A 17518-nucleotide genomic window follows, 5' to 3' on the forward strand; every position below is an offset into this window, starting at 1 on the left:
CCTTGTTCCAAACCTTTGTACTTTCTCTAACTTCTTGACGTGCTTGACCAGGTGTGGGTTCCAAACTGGTGCCGTATACTCCAGTATGGGCCTAACGTACACAGTGTACAGTGTCTTGAACGATTCCTTATTAAGGTATCGTATTAAGGTATTCCTTATTAAGGTGTGTGTGTGTGTGTGTGTGTGTGTGTGACCCAACAATTAATATTTGCACCAATAAGTCATAGATATAAGCTGGGAAGATATACTAAGCAACACAGACCCCAACTTATGCCTAGAACAGATTAACTTCGTGGCAATCGATGTATGCACAAGACTTATTCCTCTAAGAAAAAGGAGTAGGTGTAAAATAGAAAGAGACAGGCGCTCCCTTTACAGGCGACGGAAAAGAATAACAGAGCGGTTAAAAGAGGTCAATATATCTGAAATGCGTAGGGAGACACTGGTCAGAGAAATAGCAAGCATCGAACTTAAGCTAAAGGAATCTTATTGGAGTCAGGAATCGCGGGAAGAACTAAAAACCATAAATGAAATCGAAAGAAACCCAAAGTATTTCTTCTCCTATGCCAAATCAAAGTCGAGAACAACGTCCAGTATTGGGCCCCTACTTAAACAAGATGGGTCCTACACAGATGACAGCAAGGAAATGAGTGAGCTACTCAAGTCCCAGTATGACTCAGTTTTTAGCAAGCCGCTAACCAGACTGAGAGTCGAAGATCAAAATGAATTTTTTATGAGAGCCACAGAATTTGGTTAACACAAGCATATCCGATGTTACCCTGACGCCAAATGACTTCGAACAGGCGATAAATGACATGCCCATGCACTCTGCCCCAGGGCCAGACTCATGGAACTCCGTGTTCATCAAGAACTGCAAGAAGCCCCTATCACAAGCCTTTTCCATCCTATGGAGAGGGAGCATGGACACGGGGGTCGTCCCACAGTTACTAAAAACAACAGACATAGCCCCACTCCACAAAGGGGGCAGTAAAGCAACAGCAAAGAACTACAGACCGATAGCACTAACATCCCATATCATAAAAATCTTTGAAAGGGTCCTAAGAAGCAAGGTCACCACCCATCTAGAAACCCATCAGTTACACAACCCAGGGCAACATGGGTTTAGAACAGGTCGCTCCTGTCTGTCTCAACTATTGGATCACTACGACAAGGTCCTAGATGCACTAGAAGACAAAAAGAATGCAGATGTAATATATACAGACTTTGCAAAAGCCTTCGACAAGTGTGACCATGGCGTAATAGCGCACAAAATGCGTGCTAAAGGAATAACAGGAAAAGTTGGTTGATGGATCTATAATTTCCTCACTAACAGAACACAGAGAGTAGTCGTCAACAGAGTAAAGTCCGTGGCAGCCACGGTGAAAAGCTCTGTTCCACAAGGCACAGTACTCGCTCCCATCTTGTTCCTCATCCTCATATCCGACATAGACAAGGATGTCAGCCACAGCACCGTGTCTTCCTTTGCAGATGACACCCGAATCTGCATGACAGTGTCTTCCACTGCAGACACTGCAAGGCTCCAGGCAGACATCAACCAAATCTTTCAGTGGGCTGCAGAAAACAATATGAAGTTCGACGATGAGAAATTTCAATTACTCTGATATGGTAAACACGAGGAAATTAAATCTTCATCAGAGTACTAAACAAATTCTGGCCACAAAATAGAGCGAAACACCAACGTCAAAGACCTGGGAGTGATCATGTCGGAGGATCTCACCTTCAAGGACCATAACATTGTATCAATCGCATCTGCTAGAAAAATGACAGGATGGAAAATGAGAACCTTCAAACTAGGGAGGCCAAGCCCATGATGACACTCTTCAGGTCACTTGTTCTATCTAGGCTGGAATATTGCTGCACACTAACAGCACCTTTCAAGGCAGGTGAAATTGCTGACCTAGAAAATGTACAGAGAACCTTCACGGCGCACATAACGGAGATAAAACACCTCAATTACTGGGAGCGCTTGAGGTTCCTAAACCTGTATTCCCTGGAACGCAGGCGGGAGAGATACATGATTATACACCTGGAAAATCCTAGAGGGACTAGTACCGAACTTGCACACGAAAATCACTCACTACGAAAGCAAAAGACTTGGCAGACGATGCAACATCCCCCCAATGAAAAGCAGGGGTGTCACTAGCACGTTAAGAGACCATACAATAAGTGTCAGGGGCCCGAGACTGTTCAAATGCCTCCCAGCATACATAAGGGGGATTACCAACAGACCCCTGGCAGTCTTCAAGCTGGCACTGGACAAGCACCTAAAGTCGGTTCCTGACCAGCCGGGCTGTGGCTCGTACGTTGGTTTGCGTGCAGCCAGCAGTAATAGCCTGGTATAGTATAGTCCAGGTATAGTTGTGACCGGGTGTGGACGTGTGAATTGCTCATTACTCTATAATTTGTTCATGATTGTAGCCATGTATAAACCTAAGTAAGTAAATTTACTTACATGATTCATTACCTCTGTAAGTTGAGTGTATTACCTTTGTAACTTGCTCAGCTATCAAAACTTTGGGGCCCAGTCTCTGGACCCATTATGTGCCTCTGTAATCTTTTGACTACCGCCCACAGGATGGGTATGGGGTACATAATAAACGTATTAAACTAACTAACTAACTGCTAACGCTACCATAACGGCACTAACAGGTCTTATGCAACGTTGGGTGTTTTCTTACGCCTGCTTCTCCTGCTCACCTAGCAGTAGGCGTTAGCAGACTGTTATGGTTGGGGACATAACCTAAGTTGTCGGAAATGGTCTGCATAACCAAGGGCTTTCTGTAAAGTATGCCAGTGATTCAAATTCAAATTCAAATTCAAAGTTTATTCTCTATAAGGATTACAATGCTGAGTTTACAGAAATTTGGTTATTGTGTGGTTTACATGTAGTAAAATTGTGATTACAGAGTGTACCACTAGAACGCTTAGCATGGCTAGGCATTTCGGGCATACTTAGTTTTATTCTTAATTGTAAAATATTACAAATTATGAGGTAAGTTGGTATTATGGCTAAGTGACTAAATACTAGTTTGTGAGTTTAGCAATGTGAATGCTTTTGTTTTGGCACAGTACATAGTTTCAGTATTGGAGTATCACAGGATTCATTATTTTAAGATTGAGATTTATATTTCTGTTTATGGTCAAATGAGTGAGTGAGTGTAAGTGTGAACCACCAGGTGGTATTCGTGTAGTTAGTTGATGGGGTGTATCAGGGAGATAAGATGTTTTCTAATGGTAGTTTTGAAGGTGATGAATGTGTCTGCAGTTCTAGAGTTGTCAGGTAGGGTATTCCAGATTTTATGGCCTTTGACATACATTGAATTTTTGTAAAGGTTTAGTCGGACACGGGGAATGTTGTAGAGATGTTTGTGTCTGGTGTTATGCCTGTGGGTTCTGTCACAACTATCAAGAAAGCGTTTTAGGTCAAGGTTGATATTAGAATTTAAGGCCCTGTAGATGTAGATTGCACAGTAGTAAGTGTGGATGTACTGAACTGGGAGTAAGTTTAGGTCTATGAAGAGTGGGGGGGGGGTGTTGCCAGGGATGGGATTTAGTGATTATTCTTACTGCAGCTTTTTGTTGGGTTATTATTGGCTTTAGGTGTGTTGCTGCAGTTGATCCCCAAGCACAAATAGCATAGGTGAGGTATGGATAAATGAGTGGTATAGTGTGAGAAGGGCATTTTGCGGCACGTAGTATCGTATCTTGGAGAGGATCCCAACCGTTTTGGATACTTTTTTGGTTATATGCTGGATATGGGTGCTGAAATTCAGGTTGTTGTCAAGGTGTAAGCCTAGGAATTTCCCCCCATTATTTCTGGTAATTAGAGTGTTGTCAATCTTAATGTTAATTTGTGCATCTCCTGCTCTGCTACCAAACATAATATAGTAGGTTTTGTCAGTGTTAAGCCTAAGTTTATTGGCTGTCATCCAAGTCGATATTTTAATCAGCTCCTCATTCACAATGGTGTTGAGGGTGGCAAGATTAGGGTGAGAGATGACATAAGTCGTGTCATCAGCAAAGAGAATGGGTTTCAGGTGTTGGGATACGTTTGGAAGGTCATTGATGTATATGAGGAAGAGCAGGGGGACCAAGGACACTTCCCTGCGGAACTCCAGTATCAAGTGGCCGTGTTGCTGATGCTGTGCCAGCTAGGTCTATATAGTAAGTTGTATTGTGTACTTGTAGAAATAATATTGCCAGTGCCAACCCTAATAGCGCTAGCAGATTTTGAATTAATTCTTCTCTGTTATCACTAGCAGACTATGCATAACTATGGTCTTTCCATACAAATCACTTTGACTTCTTTGGGTTATCCTAGGTAATTTACACTATGTATGAGATAATTGTACTTGTGTACCTGTGCCTAAATAAACTTACTTAATAAGTAATAATTGTCTGCGTATTTGTTCTTGTAATTTATAAATTTAGTGTGTATGAACACTTAATGTCCTTATATATAGTCAATTAATTACTTATTGCCATTGTAGTCTTAATTAGTTAGGCTTAAGCATCTGCTTTCTGCATGCACAACTAAATATCGCCCATCTCTGTACAAACATTGTATCATGCTGAAATAAATTACTTTTATAAGAATTATTGTAAACCTACCCTTGTTATACTAGAGTACAACAATAAGATATATTTTGTAAGATGGTCATCAGTATCCGGAGGAACACAACATTGGTGGTGACGGCTCTACCTCCTGATTTAATCGTTTTTTACTCTGTTCCTTTTCTGAGAGATGATTCAACAATTTGTCGGTGATTTATAGGTATGTGAAGGCGTCTTACAAACATCTTGCAGTGTGACTACCGTTTGTGCTTTTTGTGGTGTTGCAGGTGTGCTTGCTGTTGATGCAATGGTGCTTTTATGTTAAAGTTTGCGTAATGTTTTATTGTAAAACTATTTATTCTTTTTCTTTGTGAGACAGAGACGCCAGTGTGGAAATTATAATAGCATTTTTATAATGATATACACCCAAAATTGTTTGCCTTGGGACAGTTTTAGTTTAGAATAGGCAAGAAATTGTTACAAACTGACCCGAGGCTGCCACTTTTTCTTCCTACATATGATAATTTTGTCATGTTCATGTTAGATCATATATGACATTGTAAATGTGAGGGTTGAGCACTCCTGCCACACATACCACATCCAACTTGAAGTTTATATACTTTATCTGTAGTTTCAGGTATGTAAGCATATATTTGTTATAACATCGTTGTTTTTGTGGGTACTGTAGAACAATGTATAATATATTTTCAGAATGTTAAAATACTTGCGATTCTTGATTGGGGTAAAGTATGAGCTGTGTATGAATTTTGGTAAATGAATCAGGAGCATTGCTGTTATGTTGAGTCCCACAATGAGGTATCTTGGGCCCCATACTCTTTCTGATATGTAAGTGAAATTGCGATTAAGGTCAAATGTTAGCTCTTATTGCATGGTTAATACATAAAGAAGTGCCTTTTCAGCTGACAGCCAGGTAACGAACAGTATGTTAAAGGCTCTTTATGTGGGAATCGGGTAGCATTAGTTTATAGGCTAAGTTAGATGAGGTTAGATCACAGTTATGTTAAATTTTGTGAATATATGTACATAAATGTATGTTTAACCATAAGTAAGCAAGTTGAAAATAAACAACTGTGGCATGTCTGGTAATATGATTGAATATCTGGGCTTTTGACAACTGGTCAGATAGCCTCAGCCAGTAGATGACAAATTGTCTCCACATCTCAGGGAAACTGAAATGCAGTAAAAGCTATTTGAATCTTAAAGGGAAATTACAAAACAAATAATATTGTGCTAATGTACATTGTAATTTTCACAAGGGTAACCCCAATGGAATACAGTATATAGGCATATTCTTGATTTCTTGTCTTTCAGGTAATTTGATAGTTTATAAAATATTAAAAAAAAAATCCAGATTAAAGTTCTTGTATAGGCATATATAATGCTTATCAGTTAAGGCAAAAACAAGCTTGTGTCTTGCTCTTGTCTAATGTCATGCTGATTATTTCTCATTATGGTGATCTGCTCTAACAAAAGATCTGAAAAGCAGACTTAAAGTTATCCAGAATAAGATAATAAAATTTATCTTGGGCATGGGGAAAAGGAACATGTATGCCAGGAAAACCTGCCTTAGTGCCAGATAGAATGAAGCAGTTGAAACTAAACTGTGCTTGCAAAATTACTAACAAATTACAGTGTGCCCCAACCAACTTCGTATTTTAAAATTTAAGATACTGTACTGCCTATAAAATAAATTGTATTTAGCATAAATAAAGCTTATACAGTATTAAATATTTCTCCTATCTGAATGGATAAACAAAGGTAGCCAGGTATTCCCAAAAAAGAAAGACCTCTGTATAAAAAAAAATGGACAGTATGATGCCTATCTCCCACTAGGGCCAGTGGGAATTTTTCCTGGGACATAACTGTGACCACTTGAAAGTTGTACTCTCAAAGCTTAGCTTGATGCCAGACTTTATTGTTGATTGCCTGGTCAACCAGGCTTTTAATAATAATAATAACCTTTATTTCTACAAGTACATGTACAAGGTATACAAGCCAAGCTAACATCACTGACATACAGTACTACTACATAGAAAACCCCTTGTTATGCAGAGCATTTTGGGCAAATTAGGTCAGTTTTGTCCCAGGATGCAACCTACACTAGCTGACTAACACCCAGGTAACAATTTACTGATGGGTAAACAGCAGATATCTTAAGGAAATACATCCTAATGTTTTCCAGCTGTACTGGGGATTGACCCCCTGACGACAGTGTGTGAGCTGAGTGTGCTATTGCCAGTGGTTTGCAGATCTGCAGACCATCACAACCCAGCTGATCTGGTGCCTGTTCTGGATAGAATTTGTTTCCTTTAGAAAACCTCTGTCTTTGTTCTGGTAATATACTTCCTATCTCTGCTGGTAGAAAAAGACTTGGACCACATGTTAATACAGTGTTACCTTAAAAAGGCATAAATTACCTACAGTGGAAAAGGAATTTGTATGTATTTGATAATATAGACCCATATCAAGAGTAGGCTTTGTAGCAAAAACCTGGCTTAAATCTGACATACCAGGTGTGTGTGTATGTGTAAAATAAATATAATATAATATATATAAATATATATATGTCCATGGGGAAGTGGAAAAGAATCTTTCCTCCGTAAGCCATGCGTGTCGTATGAGGCGACTAAAATGCCGGGAGCAATGGGCTAGTAACCCCTTCTCCTGTAGACATTTACTAAAAAAGAGAAGAAGAAAAACTTTATAAAACTGGGATGCTTAAATGTGCGTGGATGTAGTGTGGATGACAAGAAACAGATGATTGCTGATGTTATGAATGAAAAGAAGTTGGATGTCCTGGCCCTAAGCGAAACAAAGCTGAAGGGGGTAGGGGAGTTTCAGTGGGGGGAAATAAATGGGATTAAATCTGGAGTATCTGAGAGAGTTAGAGCAAAGGAAGGGGTAGCAGTAATGTTGAATGATCAGTTATGGAAGGAGAGAAGAGAATATGAATGTGTAAATTCAAGAATTATGTGGATTAAAGTAAAGGTTGGATGCGAGAAGTGGGTCATAATAAGCGTGTATGCACCTGGAGAAGAGAGGAATGCAGAGGAGAGAGAGAGATTTTGGGAGATGTTAAGTGAATGTATAGGAGCCTTTGAACCAAGTGAGAGAGTAATTGTGGTAGGGGATCTGAATGCTAAAGTAGGAGAAACTTTTAGAGAGGGTGTGGTAGGTAAGTTTGGGGTGCCAGGTGTAAATGATAATGGGAGCCCTTTGATTGAACTTTGTATAGAAAGGGGTTTAGTTATAGGTAATACATATTTTAAGAAAAAGAGGATAAATAAGTATACAAGATATGATGTAGGGCGAAATGACAGTAGTTTGTTGGATTATGTATTGGTAGATAAAAGACTGTTGAGTAGACTTCAGGATGTACATGTTTATAGAGGGGCCACAGATATATCAGATCACTTTCTAGTTGTAGCTACACTGAGAGTAAAAGGTAGATGGGATACAAGGAGAATAGAAGTATCAGGGAAGAGAGAGGTGAAGGTTTATAAACTAAAAGAGGAGGCAGTTAGGGTAAGATATAAACAGCTATTGGAGATGTAAGCCATGCGTGTCGTAAGAGGCGACTAAAATGCCGGGAGCAAGGGGCTAGTAACCCCTTCTCCTGTATATATTACTAAATTTAAAAGGAGAAACTTCAGTTTTTTCTTTTGGGCCACCCCACCTCAGTGGGATACGGCTGGTACGTTGAAAGAAGAAGAATATATATAATATATATATATATATATATTATATGTATGGCCTGGTGGTTAACGCTCTCGCTTCACACGGAGAGGGCCTGGGTTCGATTCCCAGCCAGAGTAGAAACATTGGACGTGTTTCTTTCCACCTGTTGTCTATGTTCCTCATCAGTAAAATGGGTACCTGGGTGTTAGTCGACTGGTGTGGGTCGCATCCTGGGACACTGACCTAAGGAGGCCTGGTCACAGTCTGGGCCGCGGGGGCGTTGACCCCCGGAACTTTCTCCAGGTAAACTCCAGGTATGTATATATATATATTATATATACAGTGGACCCCCGGTTAACGAACTTTTTTCATTCCAGTAGTATGTTCAGGTGCCAGTACTGACCGAATTTTTTCCCATAAGGAATATTGTGAAGTAGATTAGTCCATTTCAGACCCCCAAACATACACGTACAAATGCACTTACATAAATACACTTACATAATTGGTCACATTTGGAGGTGATCGTTAAGCGGGGGTCCACTGTATGTATATATATATATATATATATATATATATATATATATATATATATATATATATATATATATATATATATATATATAGACCGATTCGGGTACCATGGTCTTGTGTGCCGTAAATCCGAGGGAAAGATTGCAAGACATGAGGAGGTTAATAACATTATCAAGAGGAGCCTCAAAACAGCTGGATGCCCAGCAGTAAGGGAGCCACCCCAACTATGCAGATCTGATGGCAGCCAGAAGCACCCAGATGGTATCACCCTTCAAGCCTGGACAGATGGGAAGCAGGTGGTGTGGGACTATACATGTGCATCTACCTTGGCTGATACCTATCTCCAATACACCAGGGAGGAAGGAGGGGCAGCTGCCAGCTTCAGGGAGTCCCAAAAGTCTAGAAAATATGGAGAACTTGCCCATCATTATATGTTTGTTCCCATAGGCTCAGAGACCCTTGGCTCATGGGGAAAGAGTGCATCTAAATTCCTTAACCCTTTGAGGGTCGACAGGCCCTCTCCGAGACTCGTTCTCAGGGTCGGCCAAATTTAAAAAAAAAATAAAAATTATTTTTTCTTATGAAAAGATAGAGAATCTTTTCCCGATCATAATGACACCAAAAATATGAAATTTGATGGAAAACTTACGGAATTATGCTCTCGCGAAGTTAGCGGTCTCGGCGATGTTTACGGATCGGCGATTTTGCCCACTTTGAGCCCCACTTTTGGCCAGTTTCACTGTACTAGTCGACAACAAACATGAATATTTCGCTAGAACTCAATTTTTTCTATTGAATGAGTGCAAGAAACCACCCATTTACCAATTTCAACTATCCAGTACTGTGGTCAGAATTTAGCAATTTTGAAAATTTCACACAAATTTCAAAAGATGCCAATTTCCGAATAGGGTCCAGAATAAACAAGAAAGACATTCCTGGTACTAAAATAACAAGTTCTCTGTTCGTTAGTCACATCCCCAGGCCCCTCTTATATTTCTTTGGCTTCCCACTTTGAATTTTTATTCTCACAAAAAATAGAAGATTTACTGTTATGCAGACTACTGCATTAGTGTAAAAAATGGTATGAATCATATTGGCGTACTTGCAAAAGAATATTAGACTCACCAGTTGATGTGTATTGGACGCTTGGCATGATTTGTTTACTTTTGAACTTTGGTAAAAATCGAACATTTCTGCTACTTTGAGCTCAATTTCAAGATACTTTTCATTGTAAAATCAGTCAAAATCATCTCAATTTCTATGACATACCTTCCATTCTATAAAATGAGACCAAGAAAACTAGAATACAACAATAAATACCATACGAAAATACAGTGCAAAGTTGCTGTTTTATTCCGATAAAACTGTCGAAGTTTTGTTTTTCTCATTATGCACTGTGTGCTGCAGGATTTTTTTTATACCATGCACACTGACCACATAGACCCATTCTTTCATATGGAGGCCTACCAGCTTTCTCCCACTAGATTTGAGGGCACTAGAATTTAGGCGTACTAGTACGTCAAAAACCCTGGGTCGTAAGCCGTACTAGTACGTCCGAAACCCTCAAAGGGTTAAGGAGCTCGGAAAAAGACTAATCAGGGTAACTAGGGATCCCAGGGCAGCTAGTTTTCTGTTCCAGCGGCTCAGTGCGGCTGTTCAAAGGGGTAATGCCTGCTTTATTTTGGGAACACGCCCCAGCTCTGAGGAGCTGGATGAGATTTTCGCCTTATAATTGGTGATACACACGTAACAACATGTACCTTATATGCCACCTTTATATCAACAATGTATCTCTTAAATCTTCTGTACCATATTATGTAATAAAATATTCCTATTGGTAAAAAAAAATATATACTAAAAGATGGGGTGGTAGGGGAAGTGGAATATTCAAACGGCTTCAGGAAGAAATCCAAATATTCTTCCTTGAAGCCTTTTTATGCACTTCTCCGAGGCTATGGCTCCCACAATTTACACCAGAGGTGGACCCCATCCTATATATATATAATATATATGTATATATATATATAATATATATGTATATATATTTATATATATGTATATATATTTATATAATATATATGTATATATATATAATATATATGTATATATTTATATAATATATATGTATATATATTTATATAATATATGTGTATATATATTTATATAATATATATGTATATATATATTTATATAATATGTATGTATATATATATATATATAATATATATATATATAATATATATGTATTTATATATGTATATAATATATATGTATTTATATATGTATATAATATATATGTATTTATATATGTATATGTATATAATATATATGTATTTATGTATGTATATGTATATAATATATATGTATTTATATATATATAATATATATGTATTTATATATATATATAATGTATATATATATATATACATATATATATGTATATTTTTTTTTTTTCAACAAGTCGGCCATCTCCCACCGAGGCAGGGTGACCCAAAAAAAGAAAGAAAATCCCCAAAAAGAAAATACTTTCATCATTCAACACTTTCACCACACTCGCACATTATCACTGTTTTTGCAGAGGTGCTCAGAATACAACAGTTTAGAAGCATACACATACAAAGATACACAACATATCCCTCCAAACTGCCAATATCCCAAACCCCTCCTTTAAAGTGCAGGCATTGTACTTCCCATTTCCAGGACTCAAGTCCGACTATATGAAAATAACCGGTTTTCCTGAGTCCCTTCACTAAATATTACCCTGCTCACACTCCAACAGATCATCAGGTCCCAAGTACCATTCGTCTCCATTCACTCCTACCTAACACGCTCACGCATGCTTGCTGGAAGTCCAAGCCCCTTGCCCACAAAACCTCCTTTACCCCCTCCAACCCTTTCGAGGACGACCCCTACCCCTCCTTCCTTCCCCTATAGATTTATATGCTTTCCAGGTCATTCTACTTTGATCCATTCTCTCTAAATGACCAAACCACCTCAACAACCCCTCTTCTGCCCTCTGACTAATACTTTTATTAATTCCACACCTTTTCCTAATTTCGACACTCCGAATTTTCTGCATAATATTTACACCACACATTGCCCTTAAACAGGACATCTCCACTGCCTCCAACCGTCTCCTCGCTGCTGCATATACCACCTAAGCTTCAAACCCATATAAGAGTGTTGGTACTACTATACTTTCATACATTCCCTTCTTTGCCTCCATAGATAACGTTTTTTGACTCCACATATACCTCAATGCACCACTCACCTTTTTTCCCTCATCAATTCTATGATTAACCTCATCCTTCATAAATCCATCCGCCGACACGTCAACTCCCAAGTATCTGAAAACATTCACTTCTTCCATACTCCTCCTCGCCAATTTGATATCCAATTTTTCTTTATCTAAATCATTTGACACCCTCATCACCTTACTCTTTTCTATGTTCACTTTCAACTTTCTACCTTTACACACATTCCCAAACTCATCCACTAACTTTTGCAATTTTTCTTTAGAATCTCCCATAAGCACAGTATCATCAGCAAAAAGTAACTGTGTCAATTCCCATTTTGAATTTGATTCCCCAAAATTTAATCCCACCCCTCTCCTGAACACCCTAGCATTTACTTCCTTTACAACCCCATCTATAAATATATTAAACAACCATGGTGACATTACACATCCCTGTCTAAGACCTACTTTTACTGGGAAGTAGTCTCCCTCTCTTCTACACACCCTAACCTGAGCCTCACTATCCTCATAAAAACTCTTTACAGCATTTAATAACTTACCACCTATTCCATATACTTGCAACATCTGCCACATTGCTCCTCTATCCACTCTATCATATGCCTTTTCTAAATCCATAAATGCAATAAAAACTTCCCTACCTTTATCTAAATACTGTTCACATATATGCTTCAATGTAAACACTTGATCTACACATCCCCTACCCACTCTGAAACCTCCTTGCTCATCCGCAATCCTACATTCTGTCTTACCTCTAATTCTTTCAATTATAACCCTACCGTACACTTTTCCTGGTATACTCAGTAAACTTATTCCTCTATAATTTTTAGTCTCTTTTGTCCCCTTTCCCTTTATATAAAGGGACTATACATGCTCTCTGTCAATCCCTAGGTACCTTCCCCTCTTTCATACATTTATTAAACAAAAGTACCAACCACTCCAACACTATATCCCCCCCTGCTTTTAACATTTCTGTCATGATCCCATCAGTTCCAGCTGCTTTACCCCTTTTCATTCTACGTAATGCCTCACGTACCTCCCCCACACTTACATTCTGCTCTTCTTCACTCCTAAAAGATGGTATACCTCCCTGACCAGTGCATGAAATTACTGCCTCTGTTTCTTCCTTAACATTTAAAAGTTCCTCAAAATATTCTCGCCATCTACCTAATACCTCCATCTCCCCATCTACTAACTCCCCTACTCTGTTTTTAACTGACAAATCCATACTTTCCCTAGGCTTTCTTAACTTGTTTAACTGACTCCAAAATTTTTTCTTATTTTCATTAAAATTTCTTGACAGTGCCTCTCCCACTCTATCATCTGCTCTCCTTTTGCACTCTCTCACCACTCTTTACCTTTCTTTTACTTTCCATATACTCTGCTCTTCTTATAACACTTCTTCTTTGTAAAAACCTGTCATAAGCTACCTTTTTCTCTTTTATCACACCCTTTACTTCATCATTCCACCAATCACTCCTCTTTCCTCCTGCCCCCACCCTCCTATAACCACAAACTTCTGCCCCACATTCTAATACTGCATTTTTAAAACTATTCCAACTCTCTTCAACCCCCCCCACTACTCATCTTTGCACTAGCCCACCTTTCTGCCAACAGTCGCTTATATCTCACCCGAACTTCCTCCTCCCTTAGTTTATACACTTTCACCTCCCTCTTACTTGTTGTTGCCACCTTCCTCTTTTCCCATCTACCTCTTACTCTAACTGTAGCTACAACTAAATAATGATCTGATATATCAGTTGCCCCTCTATAAACATGTACATCCTGGAGCCTACCCATCAATCTTTTATCCACCAATACATAATCTAATAAACTACTTTCATTACGTGCTACATCATACCTTGTATAATTATTTATCCACTTTTTCATAAAATATGTATTACTTATTACAAATCTCTTTCTACACATAGCTCAATTAAAGGCTCCCCATTTACATTTACCCCTGGCACCCCAAATTTACCTACTACTCCCTCCATAACATTTTTACCCACTTTAGCATTGAAATCCCCAACCACCATTACTCTCACACTTGATTCAAAACTCCCCACGCATTCACTCAACATTTCCCAAAATCTCTCTCTCTCCTGTACACTTCTCTCTTCTCCAGGTGCATACACACTTATTATAACCCACTTTTCACATCCAATCTTTATTTTACTCCACATAATCCTTAAATTAATACATTTATAGTCCCTCTTTTCCTGCCATAGCTTATCCTTCAATATTATTGCTACTCCTTCTTTAGCTCTAACTCTATTTGAAACCCCTGACCTAATCCCATTTATACCTCTCCACTGAAACTCCCCCACCCCCTTCAGCTTTGTTTCACTTAAAGCCAGGACATCCAGCTTCTTCTCATTCATAACATCCGCAATCATCTCTTTCTTATCATCTGCACAACATCCACGCACATTCAGACTTCCCACTTTGACAATTTTCTTCTTATTATTCTTTTTAGTAATCTTTACAGGAAAAGGGGTTACTAGCCCATTGTTCCCGGCATTTTAGTTGACTTTTACAACACGCATGGCTTACGGAGGAAAGATTCTTATTCCACTTCCCCATGGATATAAAAGGAAAAGTAATAAGACCAAGAACTATTAAGATAAAATCAAAGAAAACTCATCTGAGTGTGTATAAATAAATGTGTACATGTATGTGTAGTGTGACCTAAGTGTAAGTAGAAGTAGCAAGACATACCTGTAATCTTGCATATTTATGAAACAGACAAAAGACATCAGCAATCCTACCATCATGTAAAACAATCACAGGCTTTCGTTTTACACTCACTTGGCAGGACGGTAGTACCTCCCTGGGTTGTTGCTGTCTACAAACCTACTACCTATATATGTATTTATATATATATATATATATATATATATATATATATATATATAATATTTATTTATTATATATATATATATATATATATATATATATATATATATATATATATATATATATATATATATATATATATATACATATACATATATATATATATATATATATATATATATATATATATATATATATATATATATATATATATATATATATATATATATATATATATATATATATATATATATATATATATATATATATACATATACATATACATATATATATATATATATATATATATATATATATATATATATATATATATATATATATATATATATATATATATATATATTTAACAAGTCGGCCGTCTCCCACCGAGGCAGGGTGACCCAAAAAAGAAAGAAAATCCCCAAAAAGAAAATACTTTCATCATCATTCAACACTTTCACCTCACTCACACATAATCACTGTTTTTGCAGAGGTGTTCAGAACACAACAGCTTAGAAGCATATACCTATAAAGATACACAACATATCCTGCCAAACTGCTAATATCCTGAACCCCTCCTTTAGAGTGCAGGCATTGTACTTCCCATTTCCAGGACTCAAGTCCGGCTATATAAAAATAACCGGCTTCCCTGAATCCCTTCACTAAATATTACCCTGCTCACACTCCAACAGATCATCAGGTCCCAAATACCATTCGTCTCCATTCACTCCAATCTAACATGCTCTCGCACGCTTGCTGGAAGTCCAAGCCCCTTCCCCACAAAACCTCCTTTACCAGCTCTCTCCAACCCTTTCGAGGACAACCCCTACCCCGCCTTCCTTCCCCTACAGATTTATACGCTCTCCATGTCATTCTGCTTTGATCCATTCTCTCTAAATGACGAAATCACCTCAACAACCCCTCTTCAGCCCTCTGACTAATACTTTTATTAACTCCACACCTTCTCCTAATTTCCACACTCCGAATTTTCTGCATAATATTTACACCACACATTGCCCTTAGACAGGACATCACTCCCTCCAACCGCCTCCTCGCTGCTGCATTCACAACCCAAGCTTCACACCCATGTAAGAGTGTTGATACTACTATACTTTCATACATTCCCTTCTTTGCCTCCATAGATAACGTTTTTTGTCTCCACATATACCTCAGCGCACCGCTCACCCTTTTTCCCTCATCAATTCTATGATAAACCTCATCCTTCATAAATCCATCCGCCGACATGTCAACTCCCAAATATCTGAAAACATTCACTTCTTCCTTACTCCTCCTCCCCAATTTGATATCCAATTTTTCTTTATCTAAATCATTTGATACCCTCATCACCTTACTCTTTTCTATGTTCACTTTCCACTTTCTACCTTTACACACACTCCCAAACTCATCCACTAACCTTTGCAGTTTTTCTTTAGAATCTCCCATGAGCACAGTATCATCAGCAAAATGCAACTGTGTCAATTCCCATTTTGTATTTGATTCCCCATAATTTATATATATATATATATATATATATATATATATATATATATATATATATATATATATATATATATATATATATATGTACAGTGGACCCCCGCATAACGATATTATTTCAATCCAGAAGTCTGTTTGGGTGCCGTTATAGACCGAATTTGTTCCCATAAGAAATATTGTGAATTAGATTAGTCCATTTCAGACCCCTAAAAATACACCTACAAAAGCACTTACAAAAATAAACTTACATAATTGGTCGAGTTGGGAGCTGATCGTTATCCGGGGGTCCACTGTGTATATATATATATATATATTTTATATATATATATATATATATATATATATATATATATATATATATATATATATATATATATATATATATATATATATATATAATGAAATAAGATCACAGTAAACAGGTGATTTAAGAATATGCAAAACAACCACTGTGAAAGAATAGAGAAATTCCAAGCACTTTCTTGACTACTCACATTATCAAGGAACAATGATAATGTGAGTAGTCACAAAAGTGCTTGGAATTTCTCTATTCTTTCACAGTGGTTGTTTTGTATATATATATATATATATGTATATATATATATATATATATATATATATATATATATATATATATATATATATATATATATATATATATATATATATATATATATATATATATATTTTTTTATTTTATTATTATCACACTGGCCGATTCCCACCAAGGGAGGGTGGCCTGAAAAAGAAAAACTTTCACCATCATTCACTCCATCACTGTCTTGCCAGAAGGGTGCTTTACACTACAGTTTTTAAACTGCAACATTAACACCCCTCCTTCAGAGTGCAGGCACTGTACTTCCCATCTCCAGGACTCAAGTCCGGCCTGCCGGTTTCCCTGAATCCCTTCATAAATGTTACTTTGCTCACACTCCAACAGCACGTCAAGTATTAAAAACCATTTGTCTCCATTCACTCCTATCAAACACGCTCACGCATGCCTGCTGGAAGTCCAAGCCCCTCGCACACAAAACCTCCTTTACCCCCTCCCTCCAACCCTTCCTAGGCCGACCCCTACCCCGCCTTCCTTCCACTACAGACTGA

General features: G+C 37.7%; 1 protein-coding gene across 2 annotated transcripts in view; it reads left to right on the plus strand.

Annotated features, from left to right (window-relative positions):
* Positions 1 to 4069: 4069 nt before the first annotated feature.
* LOC128695366 (phospholipase D2) overlaps positions 4070 to 17518 on the plus strand; it is a 117074-nt gene continuing 103625 nt past the window's right edge. Inside the window, exon 1 of one of the 2 annotated variants that reach the window (XM_070095450.1) lies at positions 4070 to 4185. The gene's annotated coding sequence lies outside the window, so the exon portion shown is untranslated. Of the gene's footprint in view, positions 4186 to 4680; positions 4796 to 17518 lie in introns of those variants that run through there. The other variant, XM_053785889.2, reaches the window with a different exon arrangement.

This window comes from Cherax quadricarinatus, chromosome 50, assembly GCF_038502225.1.
Source record: "Cherax quadricarinatus isolate ZL_2023a chromosome 50, ASM3850222v1, whole genome shotgun sequence".
Classification (NCBI taxonomy): Eukaryota; Metazoa; Arthropoda; class Malacostraca; order Decapoda; family Parastacidae; genus Cherax; species Cherax quadricarinatus.